We start from the raw sequence: 24910 nt of genomic DNA, 5'->3' as shown, positions 1-24910 counted from the left end.
AGGTTTGATCCCTATCCTCATTCAATGAATTAAAGATCCAGCATTGCAGCAATATGCAGCATAGGTTGCAGATGCGGCTCAGATCTGATATTGCTGCGGCTATGGCATAGGCCTGCAGCTGTAACTCAAATTCAACCCCAGTCCAGGAACTTCCATATGCCACAGGTTTGGCCATAAAAAGAAAAAAAGTAAAGGAATATTAAAAATAATACATATATGTACATATAACTGAATCTCTTTGCTGAACAGTGGAAATTAACACACCATTGTAAACCAACTACGCTTCAATAATATATGTGTATATATATATATATATATATATATATATATATATATATATATGAAATAAACATTAGATCTGAAATTGTAAAACAACAAAAAGAAAACAGACAAAATGCTCCTTGACCTCAATCTTACCATTATTTTGGCTATGATAACAAAAGCACAGACAACAAAAGCAAAAATAGACAATTGGTACTAAAACAAATTAAAAACTTCACAGCAAAGGAAATAATCAACAGAGTGAAAAGACAACATACAAGATGGAAGAAAATATTGGCAAACTCATACAACTCAAAGCCAAAACAAAGGAGTTTCCATCATGGCTCAGTGGTTAATGAATCCAACTAGTATCCATGAGGATGCAGGTTCGATTCCTGGCACAGCTCAGTGGGTTAAGGATCTGGCATTGCCATGAGCAGTGGTGTAGGTTTCAGACAAGGCTTGGATACTACGTTGCTGTGGCTGTGGTGTAGGCTGGCAGCTACGGTTCCAATTCAACCCCTAGTCTGGGAACTTCCATATGCTGCAGGTGCGGCCCTAAAAAGACATAAGACCGAAAAATGAAAAGAAAAAAAATCTTGATTTTTAAATGGATATAGGACCTGGAATGACATTTTTCAAAGAAGGCAAATAAATAAATAGGTGCTCAACATCACTAAATATGCAGGAATTGCAAATCAAAATTACAATATATATTATCTGCCAAGATGATTATTATCAAAAAGACAAAAAATAACATGTGTTGGCAAGGATATGGAGTAAAGGGTATCCCTGTACATTGTTGAGAGGAATGTAAAATTGGTACAGGCATTAAGGAAAACAGTATGGAGATTCTTCAAAAGTTGAACTACCAGAGTTCCTGTTGTGGCACAGCGGAAACAAATCCAACTAGTATCCATGAGGAGGCCAGTTCGATCCCTGGCCTTGCTCAGTGGGTGGGGGATCTGGCATTGCCCTAAGCTGTGGTGTAGGTAGCAGACACAGCTCAGATCCCGAGTAACCATGGCTGTGGCAGAGGCCAGCAGGTGTAAGCTCGCTCACTCTCTCTCTCTTTTTTTTTTTTTTTTTTTTTTGCTTCTCAAGGAATATATAATAACAAGGTAGACCACATATGCTTAGCTAACATGTATTTTTATATCACTGCAGCTAAAGCAAAATGTCCTGTTCACTGGGTAAACATGGCCTACTGTATATGTATACACTGCATGCAATTTTTTAAATACTGTGATTATAATTTCAGAACTTCAGAAATTAAATAGGTGCCAGTGTTCTCTCCTTTTTTTCATATGGAAAAAGAAAATCCTTTGAAAGTCATTTGAAGATTGGGACAAAATTTCCACAGCTATATTCTTAGCATCACTCTCTGTACAGTCTTCATGATTCTGATGATACAAAGAAAGCTTCAATTCAACCTTTTAGGGAAGACATTCCAGCTCTCATGGTCTCATCAACCAGGAGAATGTTGGTGGCAATCACAGTGCAGGAGTGAAGAAGCTATTTCTTTATACAGTAGTTATCTGCTGCTACCATTGGCTCACCTGTGTTCAAGTCCACACCCACAGTTTGCCCTGATTCTGAATGTTCTGCTTGAAATTTAGCTAGTGTTTCCTGAAGGTCAAAACCAGAGTTCTGAGCAAGAACCTTGGGAATAATGAGCAATGCATCAGCAAATTCTTGAACTCCAAGTTGGGCCCTGCCCTTTACACTGGGCTTGTATTTAATCAGGGCTTCTGCCATTGCCACTTCCACCACACAAGCACCAGGAAATGCACAGCCATCATCAATAGCATTTTTAACAGCCCTCAAACAATCTTATTGCCTCTTTGATTTGAGTGAGTGTGTGCTTATTTGGTCCTTTGATCACTAATGTGACAGAGCGAGGATTGTTACATTTCTAAATAAAGGTGAACTTCTCTTCTCCCAATGTATATTCATAGACAAGTCCTGCATGTCCCAAACAATCAGGATTTATGTCATCGAGAGAATTTAGGGTTACCCCACCACAAGCAAGTCAGCCTTTCCATATTTCTCCTCTTACCTCTGTGCAGAGCTATGATGCCTTCTTTTGCAAGAGCATCTAAGGAAAGGGGTCAATTTCCTTTTGATTAATAACAACAAATCCTTTATCTGAATCACAACAGACTTTCTTCTTCAGTTCTATTATTTTTTTAACTCTATCTTCAATGAATTTTCTTTCGGCTCTTACTAGTTTCTCTCTCTCTCTTCTGCACTCTTATAAAAAAAAGCCAGAATTCACTACTGTTTTTTCATATTCCAATGACACACTGCACATGAGGATGTATGCATCTTCTACTCTCTTTTTCATGTCTGGATGCCATGCCCCATGGTCCAAAACAAGACCCCTGATCAAGCTTGTATCTGTTTCAGATTTATGTTTCATCTCCATGATCTCAACCATGAAGAGGTCAATAGGTTGATCTTGTTTTTTAATGGCCAAAACAGAGTCCACTACAGCCTCTGTTAAGACATCAGCAAGTTTGGCATGAACTTTAGTACATAGAGGTGTTCTGGCCACATCTATAAGCATTTCCCTGTCCATCTCTTTGCTTACTTTAACTTGTTCCAAAAACTGAAAGTCCTTTTCCTTTGCAGTTTCAAATCCTTCTGTTATTATTCTGGGATGAAGACCTTCAGAAATGTAGAGATCCACCTGCTTCAGGAGCTCTCTAATGATCAGGACATTGGAAATGGTACCATCACCAGTTACGTCATCCTGGGCAGTTGCTACTTTGGCTATTAAGGAAGCTATTGGGTGCTGAATTGGCTATTAAGGAAGCTGTTGGGTGCTGAATTTGCATTTCATGAAGCAGCACATTCCCACCTTTAGTAAGCTTGATGTCTCCAGCACCAAAAACAAGCATCTTTATGGTGCCCTTAGGCCCCAAGTTGGTCCTCAGCACATCTTGCAGCCCCTGGGCTACACTGGTGTTAACTGCCAGCACCGCCTGGGCTCAGGCCACCTCGGCCTTGGGGTTCAGTGTCTTCACTGCCACCATAGCTGATCCAGCAGAGGAAGATGGGGATACCTGGCATGCTAAAAGCCCACAGCTGGCTCAGTATGGCTGGGAGGCGCTATCTGGGTCTTTTGGGTAGCAGCAATAGCTCTGATTTGACCCCGAGCCCGGGAACCTCCATATGCCATGGGTGCAGCCCTAAATAGCAAAAAAAAAAAAAGTAGAGCTATCATATAATTCAGCAGTCTCACATCTGGATATAGGAATAGAAATCAGGATCTCAGAGTTCCCATTGTGGCTCAGCAGTAATGAACCTGACTAGCATCCGTGAGGATGTGGTTTGATCCCTGGCCTCTCTCAGTGGGTCAAGGATCTGGTGTTGCCATGAGCTGTGGTGTAGGTTGCAGACATGGCTCAAATCTGGCATTGCTCTGGCTGTGGTGTAGGCCACCAGCTGTAGCTCCGATTTAATCCCCAGCCTGAGAACTTCCATATGCTGCAAGTTTGGCCCTAAAAAGAAAAAAAAAAGAAATCAGGATCTCAAAGAGCTTCTTCAATCCCATGTTCATTTCAGCATTATTCACAATAGCCAAGATATGGAAATAACCTAAATGTGAATCAACAAATAAATGGATAAAGAAAATATAATATGTATTTACACAATGGAAAATAATTTGCCTTAAAAAAAGAAGGAAACTTTGTCATGTGTGACATCATTGATGAAACTGGAGGACATATGCTAAGTGAAATAAGCCAGAAACAGAATGACAGATACTATATGATCTCAGTAATATGTGGGATCTAAAATAGTCAAACTGATATAAACAAAGAGTAGAAGGAATACTGGAGTAATGTTGGTCAAAAAGTATAGAGTTTTGGGAGTTCCCATCGTGGCGCAGTGGTTAACGAATCCAACTAGGAACCATGAGTTTCGGGTTCGATCCCTGCCCTTGCTCAGTGTGTTAAGGATCCGGCCTTGCCATGAGCTGTGGTGCAGGTTGCAGCCGTGGCTCAGATCCCAGCTCCGATTGGATCCCTAGCCTGGGAATCTCCGTGTGCCGCGGGAGCAGCCCTAGAAAAGGCAAAAAGACCAAAAAAAAAAAAAGTATAGAGTTTCATTATGAAAGACCAATAAATTCTGGAGATATGATGTATAGCATGATGACTATAGTTAACAATATCATATTGTATATTTGAAATGTACTAAAAAGGTGGATCTTCAGATTTTTTTATCACCAAAAAAGAAGAAATTAGTGACTATATAAGGTATTACATGTGTTAATTAGCTTTGATACGGTGATTATTTCACAGTGTATTCATACATCAAAAAATCAAGGTGTACACCCTAAACATTATTAATCAACTCAGCCTTAATGACATCTTTAAAATGCACCATACAACAAAAGCAAAATACACATTTTTTTCAAATGTACATGGAACATTCTCCAGGATAGATGACGTTTAAGGTCATAAAACAAACCTTAAAATATTTAAAAGGAATTAATCCTAGAAAGTAGTTTCACCCAGAAAAATCAAATTAAAAATTATGAATCAAAAAGAGGAGGGAAATTGGAAATTCGACAAATATTTGGAATTAAACAACATACTTCTAAATAATCCATGAACCATAGAATAAATCACAAGGAAAACTTCAAATGTTTTGAACTGAATAAAACAAATAGAACATATCCATATTATGAAAGAAGAAATATCTCACATCAAAAACCTCAGCTTCCACTTCCATAAATAAGAAAAAGAAGTACACTGAACTGAAAGCAATCCAAAAGAAGGAAATAGTGAAAATTATAGCAATATCCTATGAAATACAAAATAGAAAACAATGGGAAAAAATCAATGAAATCAAAAGTTTGTTCTTCAAAACAGCAACAAGATTGGCAAAACTTTAAGTGGACTTGCCAAGAAACAGAGAAGACACAAATTAACAAAATCAGGAATGAAAGAAAAAATTTCATTAGCCCCTACAGAAAGAAATTAAGAGAATTATAGCAAATCCTATTAACAATTTTATGCCATCAAATTAGACAACTTGAAATATATATACAAAGTCCTAGAAAAACAATTACCAAACTTAGAAAGAAATACTCGAGATAAATTAAAATCTCAATTTGCAATAGCCAAGACATGGAAACAACCTAAATGTCCATCGACAGAGGAGTGGATCAAGAAGATGTGGTACATATACGCAATGGAATGTTACTCAGCCATTAAAATGAATGAAATACCAGCATTTTTAGTAACATGGATGGACATAGAAATTATCATACTAAGTGAAGTCAGCCATACAATGAGACACCAACATCCAATGCTTTCACTGACATGTGGAATGTGAAAAAAGGACAGACTGAACTTCTTTGCAGAACCGATGCTGACTCATAGACATTGAAAAACTTATGGTCTCCAGAGGAGACAGTTTGGGGGGTGGGGGGATGTGCTTGGGTTATGGGATGGAAATCCTGTGAAATTGGATTGTTATGATCATTATATAACTACAGATGTGATCAATTCATTTGAGTAATAAAAAATCAATAAAAAATTAAAATCTCAATATACCTATAACAAGTAAAATACTAAACCAGACATCTTGTCACAATGAGAAGCCCAGGCCTAGACTGCTTCACTGGTAGATTTTAACAAGCATTTTAAGAAGAAATAATAGCAATCCTTAATAAATTTGTCCAAAAAATGTGATGTGGCATCATCTCCCAATATTTTATTAAGCTATATTAATCTGATACAAAAGACATAGACATCTTAGAAAACTAGAGAAGTATATTTCTCTTGCTTTTTTTTTTTTTTGGCCATTCCCACAGTATGCAGATGTTCCCAAACCAGGGACAGAACACATGCCACAGCAGTGACACAAGCCACAGCAGTGATGACACTAGATCCTTAACTGCTAGGTCACCAGGGAACTTTGAAAAATATACTTATTGAATATAGATACAAATTTTTTATAAAATGATAACATAATGATATGTATGATATGTATGATATGTATGATATGATATGTATGTTAAAACTATAAAACACTGATGAAAGAAATGAATGTCAAGATAAATGGAGCAATCCAAGTTCACTGATTGCAAGGTCAATAATGTTAATATGTCATTACTAGAATTTGGAGAATGCAATCTCAATACAATTCCAATCAAAATTTTAGCAGGATTTTTGTTTGTTTGGAAATTGACAAACTGATACTAAAATTTATACGTAAAGCAGATATTAATAGCCAAAATTTTCTTGAAAAAGAAGAACAAATTTGAAGGATTGTGGTTTCAAGATTTATTCTAAAGCTATAGCAATCAATATAGTATGGAATTGAAAAAGGATATACTACAGATGGCCAGCAAACACATGAAAAAATGCTCAACATCGCTGATTATAAGAGAAATGCAAATCAAAACTACCATGACATACCACCTCACACCAGTCAGAATGGCCATCATTAATGAGTTCACAAATAACAAGTGCTGGAGGGGGTGTGGAGAAAAGGGTGGGAATGTAAACTGGTACAGCCACTATGGAGAACAGTTTGGAGATACCTTAGAAATCTATACATAGAACTTCCACATGACCCCGCAATCCCACTCTTGGGCATCTATCCGGACAAAACGCTACTTAAAAGAAGCACATGCTCCCGCATGTTCATTGCAGCACTATTCACAATAGCCAGGACATGGAAACAACCCAAATGTCCATCGACAGATGATTGGATTCGGAAGAGGTGGTATATATACACAATGGAATACTGCTCAGCCATAAAAAAGAATGACATAATGCCACTTGCAGCAACATGGATGGAACTAGAGAATCTCATCCTGAGTGAAATGAGTCAGAAAGACAAAGACAAATACCGTATGATATCACTTATAACTGGAATCTAATATCCAGCACAAATGAACATCTCCACAGAAAAGAAAATCATGGACTTGGAGAAAAGACTTGTGGCTGCCTGATGGGAGGGGGAGGGAGTGGGAGGGATTGGGAGCTTGGGGTTATCAGACACAACTTGGAATAGATTTACAAGGAGATCCTGCTGGGTAGCATTGAGAACTATGTCTAGATACTCATGTTGCAAGAGAACAAAGGGTGGGGGAAAAATGTAATGTATACATGTAAGGATAACTTGATCCCCATGTTGTACAGCAGGAAAAAATAAAAAATTTAAAAAAAGGATATACATAAACCAATGCAAGAAATAGAAACATAAAGTTGAACATAAAATCCAAGCACAAGAACACATTATAGTCAAATTTTTCAAAAATAATAAAGAGAAAATCTAAAAAGCAACCAAAGGAAAAAAACACATTATTGATAAAGGAAAAAATAAAAATAACATCAGATTTCTCATTGAAAATGATACATATGAGAAGGAAATGAAACAACATTGTTAAAATACTGAAAGACAAAACCCATTCACTTGAATTCTATATTGAGCAAAAATATATTTCAAAGATGAAGGAAAAATACAGATGATTCAGATACAAAAGCTGAACAAATTCATTGCCCAGTAGACTCACAATAAAAGAAATGTTAAAGAAAATTCCTCAGGCAGAAATAAAATGCCTTGTGGAAATCTGGAGCTAAAGGAATGAAGAGCACCAGAAGTGGTAACTTCATGGCTAAGTATATAACCATTTTTTTTCTTTTTCGGCCAACCCACAGAATATGGAAGTTCCCAGGCCAGAGATCGAATCCAAGCCAAAACTGTGACCTATGCCACAGGTGCAGCAATTCCAGATCCTTAACCCAGTACGCCAGGCCAGGGATTTAACCGGCACCTCCACAGAAACAAGCCAGATTATTAATCCACTGCACCAAAGTGGGAACTCCTATATAACCATTTGTATTACTTAAATCTCTTTAAAGGAGAATTTAAAGTATAAAATAACAATACTGTAGGGTTTACAATACCTGTGAGAGTATATTTTATGAAAATAGCATAAAAGCGAGGAGGAGAGAAATGGAAGTATGTTGTTGTTAGGTTTTTGTATCTTTTGTAAACTGGTAAAACATCACCTTCAGATAGACTGAGATGAGCTAAAGATACATACTATCAATTCTACAGCAGCCACCAAAAGGACAAAACAATGAATCATTGCTAATAAACCAAGGAAGGATAACAAAAGGAATCATTAAAAAATAATCTTAAAAAGGAGGAAAAGGGGGGAAAGGAGAACAGACATGGGACGAATAAAAAAAAAATAGCAAGACTCAATCCTAAACATACCAATAATGAGATTAAAAGTAAATGGTCTACGGAGTTCCCGTCGTGGCACAGTGGTTAACGAATCCGACTAGGAACCATGAGGTTGTGGGTTCGATCCCTGCCCTTGCTCAGTGGGTTAACGATCCGGCGTTGCCGTGAGCTGTGGTGTAGGTTGCAGACGTGGCTCAGATCCTGCGTTGCTGTGGCTCTGACGTAGGCTGGCAACTGCAGCTCCGATTAGACCCCTAACTTGGGAACCTCCATATGCCGCGGGAGCGGCCCAAGAAATGGCAAAAAAGACAAAAAATAAATAAATAAATAAAGTAAATGGTCTAAACACCAACTAAAAGAGACTGTCAAATTGGGATTTTTTTCTGGCATGGAGGGGCAAACCTGTGCCATGTGGAATTTCCCAGGCCAGCTATTGAATCTGTGCCAGACCAGCAACCCAGACCACTACGGTGACAACACTGGATTCTTAACCCACTATGCCAAAAGGGAACTCCCAAATTAGATTTAAAAAAACAAGAACCAAATATATGCTACCTATGAGAAATGTACTTTAAATATACATGCACATAGGTAAAAAGTGAAAGGACGAAAAAGATATATCATGCTAAAACTAGTCAAAAGAAAGTTACAGTGGCTATATTTATATCAGACAAGATAGAGTTCAAAACAAAAAATATAAAGTGCATTTCAGAATGACAAAATGGTTAAGTTCTCTAGAAGAAAGGACAATCCTAAATGTTCATAAGATTTTCAAAATACACAAAGAAAAAACTGATAGAACTAAAAGGAGTAAGAAACATCGATAATTATGATCAAAGATTTCAATATCCCTCTCTCAGTAATTAACATAACAAATAGGCATAAAATAAGCATGGAGATAGTAGGCATAAGCAACACTACAAACCAATATGACATGATTGATGTCTATAGAGAATTCCACCCAACAACAGAAAAATACATATTCTTCCCAGGAACACATGAAATATTTTAGCAATGTAGGCCATACTTTGGGCTGTAAAACAAGTCCTGATAAATTTTAAACATTCGAGTTATATAATATTCATTCTTTTACTGCAATGGAATAAATTAGAAATCAAGAACAGTAAAATCTCTGAAAAAGCCCAAATATTTGGAAGCTAAATAACACACTTCTAAATAACCCACAAATCAAGAAAAAACAAATGGGAAATTGGAAACTATTTTGAACGTGATGAAAACATGACATATTAGAATTTGTGAGATGCTGCTAAGGGGTATTTAGAAAATTTATAGCACTAAATGCCTATATTAGAAAGAAAAGTTCTCAAATCTATAACCTCAGCTTCCTCATTAAGAAATTAAGAAATGAAGAAGAATTAAACCCTAAGTAAGCAAAATAAATGAAGCAATAAAGATCAAACCTGAATCAATGAACATGAATACAGAAAAAAGAGAAAAATTAATTAAACAAACTCTGGTTCATTGAGATGATTAATTGATAAGCTTTTAGCCAGTTTGATCAATAAAAAAAGATACAAATTACCAATAATATCAGGAATGAGAACTGTGACACCACTTTGTGTTAGTCCTTCAATTTTGTTCTTTTTACATAATTGTTTTGGCTATATTCTAAGTACTTTGCATTTCTGTACGAAATTTAGAATCAGCTTAGCAATTTATAAAAAAGGATAGTAAGAGACTATTATCAACAACACAGATAAATTTGACAAATTATTTCAAAAAATAATTTCCTTTAAAAACTAATTACCAATCCACATGTAAGAAGAAACAAAAAGTTTCTATAGCCTTATATCTACTTTGTAAACAGAAATTATAGTCATAAACCTTCCCACAAAGAAAACTTACAGCCTAGATGGCACCACTAGAGGGCCCAAGAGCCAATCCCACACAACAGTGCACAAGCACTAGATCCGAGACTTCCAGGGCCCTACAGCCAGAGACCCCAGAACCCAGATCCACCCACCAATAGTCAGATACCATCTATAAGAAAACTGCAGTCCAACAAAGATTTAAGGAAGAAATGAAGCCACTTTTACACAACTCTGCCCCAAAAATGAAGGAAAGGAAACATTTCCCAACTAATTCAGAGGCTGGCATTACCCTGATACCAAAGGAAAAGGCATTAAACAAAAAACTTCAAGCCAATATATTTTATGAACATAGACACAAAAATTCTAACAAAAAATTAATAATTTTATCTGTGGTAGACTGAATAATTCCCCAATCCTCCAAAAATGTACAAGTCCTGGAATACTGAACAAGATGGTGGAGTAGAAAGAGACTGAGCTGACCCCATTCCATAAGTACACCAAAATCACAACTATTTACAGAGAAACATTTGATGAAAAAGATAAGAATCTATCAGAAAAGAAATAAAGAAGGAACCATAACAAGATGGATAGGAGGGGTAGAAACATGATATAGTGAAATCCTATACTCCCAGGTGGGAGATCCAAAACCAGAATAGCTACAACTGCAGAGGTTCTCACAAAGGAGTGAGAGGTCAGAGTCTCACATCAGGCTCCCCAGCCTGGGAGTCCTGCACTGGGAAGGAAGGCTCCAGAACATTTGGCTATGAAACCCAGCAGGACTTACTTTCAGGAGTCCCAAAGGGCTAGGGAAAATAGAAACTTCATTCTTAAAGGGCAGAAACCAAATCTTACAGGCTCTGGAATCCAGGACAGAAGCAGTAATTTGATAGGACCCTGGGTCAAACCTACTTGCTGATCTTGAACGTCACTGGGAGAGGTAGAAGGCAACTGTAGCTCACCCTGGGGACGTAGGCACTGGCAGCAGCCATTTTGAGGAGTTCATTCTACCACATGAACATGGGTACTGGCAAGTGCCATTTTGGAATCTTCCCTCCAGCTTCATAGCCCTAGGACCAAACCCCACCCCAGCCCAAACATCTACAGGCATGACTACTGGGACACCTTAAGCCAAGCTACTAGCTAGACATGGACACAGCCCCACCAACCAGTGGACAGGCTGCCATAATATCCCCTGAGCCCACAGATGCCTCTGGATAGGGTCTTTCCCACTATAGGGCCCAAGAGCCAATCCTACACAACAGTGCACAAGCACTAGATCCGAGACTTCCAGGGCCCTACAGCCAGAGACCCCAGAACCCAGATCCACCCACCAACAGTCAGATACCATCTATAAGAAAACTGCAGCACCACAGTTTTCTGTGTTGCTGTTTTCACATGTTTCTTCAGAAACATCCCACCTACCAACAGGTCAGACTCAGCTCTGTGATCAGCTGGGCCCTGGCCCCATGCACCAGTGAGCCCATACTAGTCACAGATCCAGCTCCAAACACCAGCTACATGAAGACTGAAATTCTACAATCTGTGGACCTGACCCACTCACTAGCAACCCAGATCCTGCCCTGGAAAAAGTTGGGCCCTGGCCTCACCCATTTGCAGGCCAACACAAACTTCAAGACACCCCAGGGCACACAGCCAAATGTATCGGGAAGAGGGCCCAACCACCAGTGTTAAACATCTACTCCAGGACCCTGGGCTTGAAAGCAGACCTGGCTTCACCAAACAGTGGGAGGGCAACAGCCCTAGGGTCTCCTGGGTCACGACCCCACCAACCAGTAACCCAGCACTAGCCCGGGGCCTGCCAGGTTCTGCAGTCAGCTGCCTCATGACCCAGCCCTACCAACAACTAGCTGACAGCTACTGCATAAGGCAGGACATGAAAACCAAATGAACCAGGGGCCAACCAAGCCATCAGACTGTCCATGTGGTGAGCCCACCACAACAGAAATATACACACAGCCATCATAGGGAGAACCCCTAGATATATAGGCAATCTACCCAAGAAAGAGTTCAGGGTAGTGATCATAAAGATGATCAAAAAGTTGAGGAGAAGAATGGATGCACAATGAGTTTAACAATGAGTTAGGAGTTCCCATCATGGCTCAGTGGGAATGAATCTGACTAGTAACCATGAGGATGCAGATTCAATCCCTGGTCTCCCTCAGTGGGTTAAGGATCTGGTGCTGCTGTGAACTGTGGTGTAGGTCACAGACACGGCTCAGATCCCACATTGCTGTGGCTGTGGCATAGGCTGGTGGCTACAGCTCTGACTCAGCCCCTAGCCTGGGAACCTCCATATGCTGTGTGTGTGGCCCTTAAAAAAAAGACAGTGAATTAAAAAATAAAAAGAACAACCAGAGATAAAGAATAAAATAATTGAAATGAAAAATACACTAGAAGAAATCAAAAGCAGACTAAATAATACAAAGAAACAGATCAGTGAGCAGGAAGGCAGAGTAGCAGAAGGCACTGATGCTAAGCAGAAAAAAGAATGAACAAATGTGAGAACAGTTAATGATACCTCTGGAACATCAAGTGCCCTAATATTCACATTATAGGGGTCCCAGAAGTAGGAGAGAGAGAAAGGGTCTGAGAACATAACTGAAGACATAACAGCTGAAAATTACCCTAACCTTGGAAAGGAAACAGACATCCAAATCCAGGAAGTACAGAGAGAACCCAAGAGAATCCAAAGAGGAACACACCAAGACCAATTGTAATCAATGTGGCAAAAAATTAAAGAGAAAGATAGAATATTAAAAGCAGCATTACATACAAAGGAATTCCCATAAGGCTATCGTTGACTTTTCAGCAGAAATTTTACAGGTCAGAAGGGAATGGCATGATACATTTAAAGTGATGAAAGGGGGAGTTCCCGTCGTGGCGCAGTGGTTGACGAATCCGACTGGGAACCATGAGGTTGCGGGTTCGGTCCCTGCCCTTGCTCAGTGGGTTGGCGATCCGGCGTTGCCGTGAGCTGTGGTGTAGGTTGCGGACGCGGCTCGGATCCTGCGTTGCTGTGGCTCTGGCGTAGGCCGGTGGCTACGGCTCCGATTCGACCCCTGGCCTGGGAACCTCCATATGCCGCGGGAGCGGCCCAAGAAATAGCAACAATAATAATAACAACAACAACAAAAAAGACAAAAGACAAAAAATAAAAAAAATAAAAAAAATAAAGTGATGAAAGGGAAAACCCTACAACAAGAAAATGAAGCAAGGCTCTCATTCAGATTTGGTGGAGAGATCAAAATGTTCACAGACAAGCAGAAGCTAGAACAATTCATGGAGTTCCCTGGTGGCCTAGAGGTTGAAGATTTGGTATTGTCTCTCCTGTGGCTTGGGTTTGATCCCTGACCTGGGAATTTCTGCATTTTGTGGGTACAGCAAAAAAGAAAAAAAATGGAAAGAAAGGAAGAAATAGAAAGAAAGAAAGAAAGAAAGAAAGAAAGAAAGAAAGAAAGAAAGAAAGAAAGAAAGAAAGAAAACGAAAGAAAGAAAAGAAAGGAAGGAAGGAAGGAAGAAGGAAAGGAAAGGAAAGGAAAGGAAAGGAAAGGAAAGGAAAGGAAAGGAAAGGAAAGGAAAGGAGGAAAGGAAAGGAAAGGAAAGGAAAGGAAAGGAAAGGAAAGGAAAGGAAAGGAAAGGAAAGGAAAGGAAAAAGGAAAGGAAAGGAAAGGAAAGGGAAAAGCTAGAACTGTTCAACACCAACAAACAAGCTTTACAAAATATGTTAAAGGAATTTCTCTAGGAGGAAAAGAAAAGAATTCAACAAGAAACTTGAAAACCATGAGGGAAAAAGTTCATTAGTAAAGACAAATATATCAAAGAAGGAAATCATCCATGCACAAACCTAGTCAAAAGTTTAAAAGTAGTAAAATCATTGATAATACCTAACAATAAGCAATTAAGGGATACACAAAATAATTAGATGTAAAATATGATATCAAAAACAGTAATCATGAGGGGAGTACAAATGCAATGTTGTTAAAAATGCATTATCAGTTAAGAAATCAGCAACTTAAAACAGTCATGTATATATATATAGATGGCTATATGTAAACCTCATGATAACCATAAACCAAAATTCTATAAAAGATACACACACATAAAAGAAAAATGGATCCAAACACATAACTAAAGATAGTCACCAAGGAGTTCCCATTGTGGCTCAGTGGAAAGAAACCTGACTAGTAACCATGAGGATCCAGGTTTGATCCCTGGCCTCAGTCAGTAGGTAAAGGATCCTGCATTGTCATGAGCTGCAGTGTAGATCACAGACGCAGCTCAGATCTGGCATTGCTGTGGCTGTGGTGTAGGCCAGCAGCTACAGCTCTGATTCAACCCCTAACCTGGGAACCTCCATATGATGCAGGTGCAGCCCTAAAAAGACAAAAAAAAAAGATAGTCACCAAATCATAAGAGACAAGAACAAAAGAAGAAGAATGAAAAAGACCTTAAAAAACAATTCTCAAACAATTAACAAATGGCAATAAAAAACATGTATATCTATAATTATTTTAAATGTAAATGAACTAAATGTTCCAAACAAAAAACATAAAATGGTTGAATGAATATAAACAGAAGACCAATATGTGTGCTGCCTACAAGAAACTCACTTCAGATCTAAAGACACACAGAAACTGAAAGTAAGAGGATGGAAAAAATATTCCATGGAAATGTAAATCAAAAGAAATATGAGGTTGCAATAATATCAGATAAAATAGACTTTAAAATAAAGGTTTTGTGGCTTCAATTGAGATGGTGGAATAGGAGTTCACTGGTGGCCTAGCAATTAAGGACTCTGCAATGTCACTGCTGTGGCTCAGATTACTGCTGTGGTTAAAGTTCAATCCCTACCCTGGGAATTCCCACATGCCATGGGCATGGCCAAAAAATATATATATGGTAGACTAGAATATCATAGAGCTCACCTCCTCCCATAGATACATCAAAAATACATTTACATGTGGAACAATTCTCACAGAATATCTACTGAACACAGGCAGAAGATTTCAGACACACAAAATTGCAAATCACCACAAAAGCAGGTAGGACAAAATTTTAAAAAGGGAATCAGGATGGGACCTGTGCCCCTGGCAGGGAGCAGTGAAAAAGAAAGTGTTCCTTCACCCCAGGAAAACACTTTATTTTTGTGGGAATCAACGAGACAGAAGAAGAGTTTCAGAGGCTCATAGGAAGAGTGTAGTAGCTGATTTGTGGCAGGCAGAACAGAGAGAGACCAGGACAGATTGTTCATGCCACCTCTCTGCATTCCCCAGGCTGAGATGTGCATCTGCTGGTGTGCACAGGGGCGGAGTGCTGAAACTCAGGCATCAGAGGACAGACCAGGGGAGAGGACTGAGGTTGGCCATGCAGACACAGCCTGAAGGGGCTAGAGTATGGTGTGGGCTGCAACTGGGGGGTGTTTGTAGAGGTATCCCAGGATGCCATACAAATAAAATGGCATTGTTAACGGGTGCACAAAGGAGGGGAAGGGCCCATAATAGCAGCCTATTTTTCAGTGTGCTCCCAGAAGGAACAGCACCACCTCTACAAGCTCTGGGAGCATGCAAGCACCAGTGGGTTGCCCACACATGGAGACCGGGGTCAAATCAGAGCCAATTTCCAGGGGCCACACAATTTACAAAGCAAGGCTGAAATCTGAGCCCTCTTCCTGTGGCTCAGCAACCCACACGTTTATGCCACCTCCACCAGCTTTGTAAACTCAGCACCTGTGGGATATTTGAGTGGCCTACAGGTGCTCCTGTGGCTGAGCCAAGTCTAGGGTTAGCAGCTGTGAGCTTTGCAGGCATGCATACACAGAGGCATGGCCAGAATCTGAACTGCTTCCATAGTTCCAACAGTAGGTTCAAATGCATAAGTACTGAATTCTTGGTAACTGACTTCAGTGGATCTACATTTAAAGATCTGTGCTGGTGGCTTTGGGAACACAGCACCTAAGGGACACCAGGGCTGACTGCCTGCATTCCCACCATTGAGGTAGGGCTAAAGTCAGTGCCAACAACAATGTTCTTTGTGAACCAGCAAAATGGATGACAAGCAACACTACAGAGAATACTCCCTGACAGACAGTTCCTGCAGAGTAATATCAAGTAGCTCCAATCCCCTAGGAGTGCTCCAGTCCTGCGTACCTAACACCAGAGCTCATGAACAGTTCTGGGGGTTTCTACTCCAAAACTGGGGAGCAAATCCTGCCCCTAACAGGGCAGTGACAACCACCAAGCAAAAAAAGGAGTCCTACTCAATATCCAGTGCAGGCTCTAATCACAAAACAAATTATGCCCCTTATCAAGGGGATAATGGCCAGCAGACACTGAGGAAAACCACAGCAGGCATCCATACTAAAAACAGCCTTCACACCAAAGATATTACACTCATGCAGGCTACAAGGGGGATACTCCTACATGAAAACAGCCCTCTGAGATCAGAGTAGGTAACTGTTTCTCCTAAAAACATAGAGTAAGAGAAATATAAGTAAAACAAAGAAGCAAAGGAACCACTCCCAACTAAAAGACAAACATAATTCCATGAAAGAACAATGAAACATATTTTTCCAGTCTAATAGGCTCTGAGTTCAAAAAGGAAGTAATAAAAATGTTGAAGGAATTAAGAAAGGTCATTGACAGAAATACAGATTACTGTAAAATGGGGTTAGGAACTATAAAGAGGAACCAACAAAAATTAGAACACTCATTTGCTGAGACTAAAGCTGAGCTAAAGGCAATAAATAGTAAGATAAATAATGCAGAAGAATGAACAACTGATCTGGAAGACAGAATAATATAAATGACACCATCAGAAGAGCAGACAGAAAGACAACTGAAAAAAAATGAAGCCTATGGTATAATATAAGGTGTGCCCATTTATGCATAACAGGGACCCAAGGAGAAGAGAGATAAAAGTGGATCAAAAATGTACTTGAACGGAGTTCCCATTGTGGCTCAGTGGTTAACAAACCCAACTAAGATCCATGAGGACACGGGTTCAATCCCTGGCCTCGCTCAGTGGGTTAAAGATCCAGTGTTGCTGTGAGCTGTGGTGTATGTTGCAGATGCAGCTCAGATCTGACATTGCTGTGGCATAGGTTGCCAGTTATAACTCCTATTCAACCCCTAGTCTGAGAACCTCCATGTGCCACGGGTGCATCCCTAAAAAGACAAAAGACCAAAAAAAATGTTCTTGAAGAAATTATGCAGAAATTTTCCCACACCTAAAGAAGGAAACAGATATCCAAGAACAGGAAGCACAGAAGGTCCCAAGCAAGATGAACCCAATCAGATCTACACCAAGCCATAATTATAATTTTAAAAAGCAAAAGTTAAAGAGAATATTCTAGGAGTTCCTGTCATGATTCAAGAGAAACCAATCTGACTAGCATCCATGAGGAGGCAGGTTTGATCCCTGGCCTCACTCAGTGGGTTAAGGATCTGGCGTTTTTGTGAGCTGTGGTATAGGTCACAGATGTGGCTCGGATCTGGCATTGCTGTGGCTGTGGTGTAGGCCAGCAGCTTCAGTTTCAATTCGACCTCTAGCCTGGGAACCTCCATGTGCCTTGGGTGCAGCCCTAAAAAGACAAAAGACCAAAAAAATGAAAATGAGGGAATGGATAAAAAGATACTTCATGTAAATAGAAATGACAAGAAAGCAGAGGTAGCAGTACTCATATCAGACAAAAAAGACTTCAAAACAAAGGCCTTAAAAAAATAAAGGACAACATATAGTGATAAAAGAATCAATAATGAAGAGAATATTACACTAATTAATATATATATGTGTGTCCAATATAGAAGCACCCAAATAATAAATACTAATAGACATAAAGAGAGAAATAAAAGGGAATACAATAATCAAGAGAATTTAACACCCCACTCACATCAATGGACAGATCTTCCAGATAGAAAACCAGTAAGGAAATAGAGATGTTAAATAATACAAGTTACTTAACTGATATTGTAAGGACATGACGTTCAAAAAAAAAAAAAAAAAAAAAACTCTTTTCAAATGCATATGGAACATTCTCTAATATTGACCATAAACTAGGAAACAAAACAAGCCTGAACAAGTTTAAGAGGATAGAAATTATATCAAACATCTTTTCTGACCATGACATGAAACCACAAATCTATCACAGAAAAAGAAACAAGAAAAAAAAAAACCATTACATGGAAACTAAACAGCATGCTACTAAAATAAAAGGTTCAATTATGATATCAAAGAGGAAATTTTAAAATATCTTGAGACAAATGACAGCAAAAACACAATCATAGAAAATTTATGGGATGCAGCAAAAGTGGTTCTTAAAGGGGAGTTCATAGTGATAGAGGCCTCCCCCCCCCAAAAAAAAAGGAAAAAACCCTAGGAGTTCCCACTGTGGTGCAATTGGATTGGTAGCATCTTAGGAGTGCCAGGATACAGTTTTGATCCCCAGTCCAGCACAGTGCAGTTAAGGGTCTGGCATTGCTGCAGCTGTGGCTTAGGTTGCAACTGATGGCTCAGATATGAGCCCTGGCCCAGGAACTCCGTATGCTGTGGTGTGGCCAAAAGGGGAAAAAAAAAGCCTAACCTACCACCTAGAAAAAGAAGAACAAACAAAGCCTAAAGTCACCAGACAGAAGGAAATAATAAAAACCAGAAAGGAAATAAATAAAATATGGATTTAAAAATAGAAAAAAAATTTAATAAAACCAAGAACTAGTTCTTTGAAAGGATAAACAAAATTGACAAACTTCTGCCCAGGCTTACCAAGAATAAAAAAGAGATGGAGCCTAAATAACAAAATAAGAAATGAAGAAGGAAAAATAACAATAAATACTGATGAAATATAATAAGAGAACACTAAGAACAATTGTATGCCAACAAATTGAACAACCTAGAAGAAATGGACAAGTCTCTAGAAATATGTATGTAGCACACCAAAACTGAATCATAAGGATAATTAGAACAGACTGATCACTAGAGGTGTGATAGAATCTGAAATTTAAAAAAAATTTAAAAAAAGACTCCCTACAAACAAAACTCCAGGACCAGATAGCTTCACTGGAGAAATCTACCAAACATACAAAGAAGAGCCTATACCAATCCTTTTCAAACTCTTCCAAAAGAATGAAGAGGAAGTGGCACTCCCAAAGTCATTCTATATAGCCACCATCACCCTGATACCCAAACCAGACCGAGACAAATTTGTCTACCAAAAAAGGAAATTATAGAACACTATCTTTGATGACTACAGATATAAAAATTCTCAAGAAATATTAGCAAATCATATACAACAACAATTAAAAGATCATATACCACAGCAAGCTGGATTCATCCTGGGGTCACAAGGATGGTTCCACATATGCAAATCAATCAATATGATGCACCATATCAACAAAAGAAAAGACCAAAAAAAATGATCATTTGAATAGATGCAAAAAAAAACTTTGATAAAATTCAACATCCATTCATGATAAAAACTCTTACCAACGTGGGCATTGACGGAACATATCTAAACATAATAAAAGCTATTTATGACAAAACCAGAGTAAACATAATACTCAAAAGTGAAAAGCTGAAAGCCTTCCTGCTAAACTCTCAAAGAAGACAAGGATGTCCACTCTCACCACTTCTATTTAACAGAGCAATCAGACTAGAAAAAAATAGGTATCTATATTGGAAGAGAAGGGGTAAAACTGTCATTATATACAGATAACATGATACAATATATAGGAAACTCTAAAGACTCTACACAAAAGCTACTGGACCTGATAAGTGAATTCAGCAATAGAGAAAGATAAAAAAAAATTATCATACAGAAATTGGTTGCATATCTTTACACTAACAATGAAATTTCAGAAAGGGAATATAGAAAGCAATACATTTTGGTTTTGGTCTTTTTAGGAACACACCTGCAGCATATGGAAGTTCCTAGGTTAGGGGTCAAATCTGAGCTGTAGCTGCCAGCCTACCACAGACACAACAGTGCCAGATTGCAGCTGCATCTTTCACCTACACCATAGCTCATGGAACACTAGATCCTTAACTGACTGACCGAGGCCATGGATTGAAACTGCATCCTCATTGATATGAGTCAGATTTGTCACCACTGAGCCACAATGGGAACTCCTAGAAAACAATGCACTTTTAAATCACACACAAAAAAATTAAATATGTAGGAATACAACTGACCAAGAAGGTGAAAGACTTCTATGTTGAAAACCATAAAACATTAATAAAAGAATTAAAGAAGAGGGGAGCACAGGTTTAAGGCATTAGACTGCTGTGGCCCTCTTTGCCTGGCAAAGCAATAAAGCTATTGCTTTCAACTTTACCCCACAAAAAAGCATTACAGAGGATGAAAAGAAATGGAACAATATCCCATGTTCCTGGACTGGAAGAATTAATATTGTTAATTAGCAATACTACACAAAACAATCTACAGATTTAACATGATCCATATCAAATAACCCATGACATTTTACACAGAACTAGAAAAAATAATCCAAAACTTTATATGGAACAATAAAAGATCCAGAATTGCTAAAGCAATCCTAACGGGAAAAAAGCAGAAGGCATAACTGTCCCAGACTTCAGATAATACTACAAAGCTGATTCTCTCGCCAGCCTGCACCAGGGCCAAAGGGGGATTTTCAGAGGGATTTCTCAATGGCCAGATGGAGAAACATCTTGCCCATGAGACTCACTGCTCCTGGCCTTGCCAGGAAAAGCCACAGAGCAGGGTACACTAAAAGGATATAAGTGCTGAACATTAAAAAAGAGAGACAAGAGATGGGATTAAGATGGCAGAATAGAAGGAGTGGAGCTAAACTTCTCTCCTAAAAACAACAAAATTCACAATTAAAGGCAGAGCATTCCTCACCCAAATGGACTGGAAACCTTAAAAAAGATATCCTAATCCAGAAGAAAAAGAGGAGGCCACATCAAGAGGTAGGAGAGGTGATTTCACGAATTAAACAATGCCTTACCTCCTGGGTGGGAAGCCCCACAGACTGGAAACTAACTGGTTCACAGAGACTCACCTACAGGAGTAAGAGTTCTGAGCCCCACATCAAACTCCCAACTGTGGGAATCTGGCACTGGGAGAAAGAGCCCCCAGAGCATGTGGCATTGAAGGCCAGTGGGGCTTGTGCCCAGGAGCTCCAAGGACAGGGGGAAACGGAAACCCCATTCAGAAAAGGTGCACACAGACTTTCACACGCACTGGGTCCCAGGGCAAAGCAAAGTCTCCATAGGAATCTGGGTCAAACCTGACTGCAGTTCTTGGAGGACATCCTGGGAAAACAGGGGTGAATGTGGCTTGTTGTGAGGGAAGGACATTGAAAGCAAAGCTCCTGGGAATATTCAGCAGTGTGCCATTCTCTGGAGGTGGCCATCTTGGGAAAATCTGGCCCCATCCATCAGTCTGAGAAGCCCCAGAGCAAACAAAAATCCAGGTGGGATCAAAACCCCGCCCCTCAGTAAACAGGCTACCTAAAGACCCCTCAGGCAAACAGCTGCCTCTAATCCCAAGCAGAGACTAAACCCCACCCACCAGAGAGAATAGAATCAGCTCCACCTACCAGTGGGCAGGCATCAGCCTCTCCCATCAGGAAGCCTACAGCAAGCCCCCAATACCAACTTCAGCCACAAGGCGGGTAGACACCAGAAGTAAGAGAGGCTACAACACTATTATCTGTAAATAGATCACCACACAAAAAAATCTATAAAAATGAAAAGACAGAGAACTATATAACTCAGATGAGGGATAAAGAAAAACCCCATAAAACCAGCTAAGCAATGAGGAGATTCTCAGTCTCCAGGAAAAAGACTTTAGACTGTTGATGCTGAAGAAGATGCAGGACATTTGAAATAAACTGGAGGCAAAGATGGATACCTTACAGGACACACTGACCAAAGAGATACAAGATATCGAACATAAACAAGAAGAGATGTGAAATACAATACCTAAAATAAAAAACTCACTAGAAGAAGCTAACAGCAGAATACAGGAGGCAGAAGAACAAATAAGCGAGGTGGAGAACAGATTAGTAGAAATTATGGATGCCAAACACAAAAGAGAAAAAAGATTGAAAACAAATGAAGAGGGTCTCAGAGAACTCTGGGACAACATTAAATGCACCAACATCCATATTATAGGGGTGACAGAAGGAGGAGAGAGAGAGAAGGAGACAGAAAACATATTCCAAGAGATAATAGCTGAAAACTTCCCTAACATGGGAAAGGAACCACTCACTCAAATCCAGGAAGTGCAACGAGTGCCATATAAAATAAACCCAAGGAGGAATACACAGAGACACATATTAATCAAAATGACCAAAATTAAAGACAAAGAGAAAATCTTGAAAGCAGCTACAGAAAAGAAACAAAACACATAAAAGGGAACCCCAATAAGGATATCAGCAGATTTTTCAGCAGAAACTCTGCAGGCCAGAAGGGAGTGGCATGATATACTTAACATGATGATAGGAAAAAACCTCCAACCAAGATTACTTTACCCAGCAAGGCTCTCATTCAGATTTGAAGGAGACATCAAAACCTTCACAGATAAGCAAAAGTTGAGAGAACACAGCCACACTAAACCAGCCTATGACAAATACTAAAGGAACTTCTCTAGGCAGAAAAGAAAAGACAGCAACAGGAAACAAAAATTCCATAAATGACTAGGCTCACCTGTAAAGGTATATATACAGTAAAAATATGAAATCATCCATGAACAATTATCTCACCAAAATCAGAAATCATGAGAAGAGGTGGGTACAAATGCAGGACACTACAGATGAACTTGCAATTAAGAGAAAAACAACTTAAAACAATCTCATATACATATAGACTCTTATATCAAAACTTCAGAATAACTGAAAACCAAACATATACAATTGATACACTAACAAAGAAAAATCAACTCAAATAAAACACTAAAGTTAGTCATCAAAACACAAGAGGAGAGAACAAGAGAAGAAGGAAAGTAAAAACAGCAACAAAAACAAATCCAAAGCAATTAATAAAATGGAAATAAGGACATACATAGCAATAATTACCTTAAATGTGAATGGACTAAACACCCCAACCAAAAGACATAGACTGGCTGAATGGATACAAAAACAAGACCCATATATATATGCTGTCTTCAAGAGACCCACTTCACTTCTAGGGACACACACAAATTGAAAGTGAGAGGATGGAAGGATATAGTCCAGGCAAACGGGGATCAAAAGAAAGCTGGAGTAGCAATACTCATAACAGACAAAATAGACCTTAAATTGAAGAATATTTTAAGGGACAAAGAAGAACATTACATAATGATCAAAGGATCAATCCAAAAAGAAGATAAAACAATTTTAAATATCTACGCACCCAACATAGGTTCACCACAATATATAAGGCAACTGCTAACAACCTTAAAAGGAGAAATCAACAATAACACAATAATACTGGGGGACTTTAACACCCCACTTACAGCAATGGACAGATCATCCAGACAGAAAATCAATAAGGAAACACAGGCCCTGAATGATGCATTAGACCTGATGGACATAAGAGATATTTATAGGACATTCCATCCAAAAGCAACAGAATACACATTCGTCTCAAGTGCACATGGAACATTCTCTAAGATTGATCACATCCTGGGCTACAAATCCAACCTCGGTAACTTTAAGAAAATTGAAATCATATCAAGCATCTTTTCCAAACACAATGCTCTACGACTAGAAATCAACAAGAAGAAAACTGCAAAAAACACAAACATGTGGAGACTAAACAACATGCTACTAAACAACCAATGGATCATTGAAGAAATTGAAGAAGAAATTTAAAAATATGTAGAAGCAAATCACAATGAAGATATGACACCCCAAAACCTATGTGATGCAGCAAAAGCCATTCTAAGAGGAAAGTTTATAGCAATACAAGCTCACCTCAGAAACAAGAAAAAGCTCAAATAAACAAGCTAACTTTACACCTAAAGCAGCTCAACAGAGAAGAACAGACAAGACCTAAAGTTAGTAGAAGGAAAGAAATCATGAAGATCAGAGCAGAAATCAATGAAATAGAAATGAAGAAAACCATAGAAAAGATCACTGAAACGAAAAGCTGGTTCTTTGAAAAGATCAACAAAATTGCTAAACCTTTAGCCAGACATATCAAGAAAAAAAAGAGAGAGGACTCAAATCAATAAAATTAGAAATGGAAAAGGAGAAGTAACAACGGACATCACAGAAATACAAAGGGTCATAAGAGACTACTCTGTGCAACTATATACCAATAAAAGGGAAAACCTAGAAGAAATTGACAACGTCTTAGAAAAGTACAATCTTCCAAGACTAAACCAAGATGAAATAGAAAAGATGAATGGACCCCTCACAAGAACTGAAATTGAAACTGTGATTAAAAAACTTCCAACAAACAAAAGTCCAGGGCCAGAGGGCTTCACAGCCAAATTCCATCAAACATTTAGAAAAGAGATAATACCTCTCCTTCTGAAACTATTTCAAAAAATTGCAGAGGAAGGGACATTCCCAATCTCATTCTATGAGGCCACCATCACCCTGATACCAAAACCAGAC

The 24910-nt window shown here is 38.9% G+C and overlaps 1 pseudogene; it reads right to left on the bottom strand.

Annotated features, from left to right (window-relative positions):
- Nucleotides 1686–3299, bottom strand: LOC100521482 (annotated as a pseudogene).

Source organism: Sus scrofa, chromosome X (assembly GCF_000003025.6).
Source record: "Sus scrofa isolate TJ Tabasco breed Duroc chromosome X, Sscrofa11.1, whole genome shotgun sequence".
Taxonomy (NCBI): Eukaryota; Metazoa; Chordata; class Mammalia; order Artiodactyla; family Suidae; genus Sus; species Sus scrofa.
Note: the sequence above shows the minus strand (reverse complement) of the source record. Positions and strands in the feature narration are given on the sequence as shown.